The sequence below is a fragment of the Microcebus murinus genome, chromosome 8 (assembly GCF_040939455.1).
Source record: "Microcebus murinus isolate Inina chromosome 8, M.murinus_Inina_mat1.0, whole genome shotgun sequence".
Taxonomy (NCBI): domain Eukaryota; kingdom Metazoa; phylum Chordata; class Mammalia; order Primates; family Cheirogaleidae; genus Microcebus; species Microcebus murinus.
The window spans coordinates 24846552-24849911 of record NC_134111.1 but is presented as its reverse complement, the minus strand read 5'-3'; the positions used below and the strand labels follow the sequence as shown (position 1 = coordinate 24849911).

General features: G+C 32.1%; 1 non-coding gene across 1 annotated transcript; it reads left to right on the top strand.

Annotated features, from left to right (window-relative positions):
- Positions 1 to 217: 217 nt before the first annotated feature.
- Positions 218 to 324, top strand: LOC142872825 (U6 spliceosomal RNA). Its single transcript, XR_012920911.1, has one exon. It is a non-coding gene; the product is annotated as a U6 spliceosomal RNA (small nuclear RNA).
- Positions 325 to 3360: the final 3036 nt, after the last annotated feature.

Genomic DNA, 3360 nt, shown 5'->3' with positions numbered 1-3360 from the left:
TTCCATTCCCAATCAGGTTACATACAGGCAACATGGTGAACTACGTAGCTCCCTCCTATTGCTCCTGTCAATGAGGTTTAGAAACTCCTGTCTCCTCATTTGAAAACTACATCATATAAAGATTCTACTTTTATGAATTCCCCTTCTTATTCATGTATTATGTGCTTGTTTTAGGACTTCCCTTACATTAAATATCACTCTTTTAAGAGGAAAAACTGTGCTCACCCTGGCAGCACATATACTAAAATTAGAATGATATAGAGAAGATTAGCACGGCCCCTGAACAAGAATGACAGGCAAATTCATGAAGTGTTACATATTTTTCTGTCTGAGAACTGGACTCAACATTTTCTGTTAATAAATTGCTTTCGTATAAGCTAAAAAAGGAGGGAAAACTGCTTACTTTCTTTGAATCTGCTCTAGCAGCCAACATAGCATTGAAAAAATAAATTTTTCTCTCAATGAATACATATTGAATTGAATAGTATTTCCAAAGACATCCTGTATATATTTAGAATGTGTACGACATAGCTTTTACTTTTTCCAATTAAAATAAAAGTTGGCAGGAGGGGTGATTTATAGTTAAAATGGATAAAATGATTATATAGAGATGCATATTATCTTATTTCTTTAAATCTTTTACAGCCATTGAATCTGAAAACAGTAAAACAGTAGACATGGTTACACATAGAAAAATAGGAGGAGCTTATTAAATTGGAAAAATGTTTAAATTTCTCCAAATTTTCACATATTAAAAAAAGCCTACTTGTTTTACTGGGTGAAACTTTATTAACCCAAGACCATTTTAGTTATCTCAATATAGGGTTTAGTTGGAAAAAGAATAGCAATTTTAATGATATATTTGCAAGAGTGATTCTGTTAACAACAGTTATCTTCTGCTCAAATATTGTAATATATACAAAATCTATCTTATTGTACTCAATAAATATCTTAGTTTACCTTCTTTAGATGGCCTTTGATGCTGTTTTTCAGAATATTAGAAGTTGTATAATTTCCTTAAAATTTAATTGTTAAGACAATATTAATTTGGGGGAAAATTCCACTGTTGTATTACTACAAATAAACCTGTTTAAAGCATTCTGAGCCTGCCCAAAGTTATAATATTAATGCACTTTCTTGGCTTATTGTCCTTTATCTCATTTCAATAATAAAGGCTCATTTGCTTTTTTCCTCCCAGCATAATTTTCCTCCTTGGCAAGGTGTCAGCTCAAGTAGTTTGGAAAGTCTGGAAATGTGATAAGTGTAGGTATAGAGGTGTGAATTGTGTTTAATTAAATTCTGTTCAGGGCAGGTAAGTAGCAGAGTGATTAATTGCTGTTCGGCCACCTTTCAACTACTTTTGTCAAGAGGCTCTTCCGGGCAGAGGCTTGCTGCTAAACTGATAATCACCAGGACCCTCTCCTGTTTCCAGACAAAATCTGGGCCAGAGTTCACCACCTTTCAAGCTGCGTAACCATGACTCCCTTCTGATGCATCAATTGTTAGGCTAAAAGGTCTGAAAAAGAACATACAGAAATTCCTTTGCACTTAGAAATGATAGTAACAATGTGTACACCAAGAGTCGCCATGTATATCATAATATCTAAATGTGCGCGTTGACATTCATTTTTCATCTTTATGTCAAAGGAAGTATATTACCAGGCAATCTCGTACTTTTTAAAAAGTCTTTGTACATAAATAATACAAAAGAGGAAAGTGACAAGAAAAATATGCATTTGTTTCCTATTGAGAAGATTAAAAAACAGAATGTGCTTAGAACTAAGTTTATTTTATGCTATTAAACATTTATCATGCACACATAATCAGTGCAGTTATCTGTCAGGAAACCTTATTAAACCAGAAAATGAATACTGACAAATATCATAATTAAACACTATTTTAATTTACTAGAAAAAATAGAATGGAAGACAGTGTACTGATATTAAAGTACTAATTGTATCTCCAATCACAATGCTTAATCAGCTTTCAATAGTGCGCATGAATAACCCAGTGCTAAGTTTTAATTGTGATTAATAATTTAAAATATGTAAAGATAAGATCCTATAAAATACAAGTTGGATAGCTTGAACACTAGATTTAAAAAAAGTCAGAAACAATCAATATGCAGTGGTTAATAATAATTTTCCTTTTCTACTGGGATGAATGTCATATTTTCCATACACATGTATAAATTTGAAATATTGTTCTCTGGAACTCAATCTAATGTTAGGAAATGTGGTAGCAATTTGTATATAACTTTGAGAGTGTCTTATTTTCTTTTTCTTCATTTCCTAAGTCAAACATTAGACCAGTGTTCAACAAGGTTGACAAGTAAGTAAACTGTTATTAACGACATAACCAATGGGTTTAGGAGGGAATTTTTGTTTGTCTGTCAGCTTGTCTGTTTTTTGCATAAACAGCCCCGGTTTTAGTTGGAATAACTGGCTTTTTTCCATTTCCTACTGCTTCTATCTTACTACCTCTGAAGAGTTTATATGCACAGACACATCTCAAACAATATGAGATCAAGTGCATTTTATGTTCTTTGACCCAAGGACAGCAAACTTTTATGGGTTTAGTTTTTGATGGGTAGATTTTCGACATCCTATTTTTGCCAAGGAGTCTATAAAGTAACATCATTGAGACTGTCAGCTTCCCTGACAAGATAACTTGAAAGCAGACTTGTGTGAACTAGAAGAGATTTCAGTTCACCCCCAGCTCAGTGAATTTCACAAATAGCAGTTTAATCTGCAGGGTGTCCACGCCAATTATAAGGGGAAGCTGAGTTAGGGTTTGGGAGAGACATCTTTTTTCTTTATTCCTTTTTTTTTTTTTTTTTTTTGTTGATTAGTTTTGAACTTTTTGAGCTGCCACTTAAAATTCCAATTTTCACACCTTTAAACATCCTGGGTTTTCTTTGGCATCATTAGGATTATATTGTCAGATCAAAGTTTTAGAGGATATTCGCTACTAATGTTTAACATAAAATCAAAGCAGGTTTCGTTTTAGAAAAAAAGATTAACATTCAAAAATAACACCAAATTATGCACATTTCTCACGAAAGCTTATTATTATCCCTGAAAATACTTAATGTATTAATGTTAAAGGTATTATAACTATAGCTATGAACATATTTCTAAATTTTATAAAATAAATATTGCTGAATACTATGCAGTCAGGATCAGAGGCTCTGTATACAAACAAATGTGACATAAATCTCCTATCTTGGAACTTATTAAGTGTATAACCTGAATAATTTGTTTATACTCTCTGATGTTTAATATCCTCACTTTGAAAATCAAATAATAACACTTCTTTGATAATGTGGTTATAAGGCTTTAAAGAATTAAGGCATTTTGT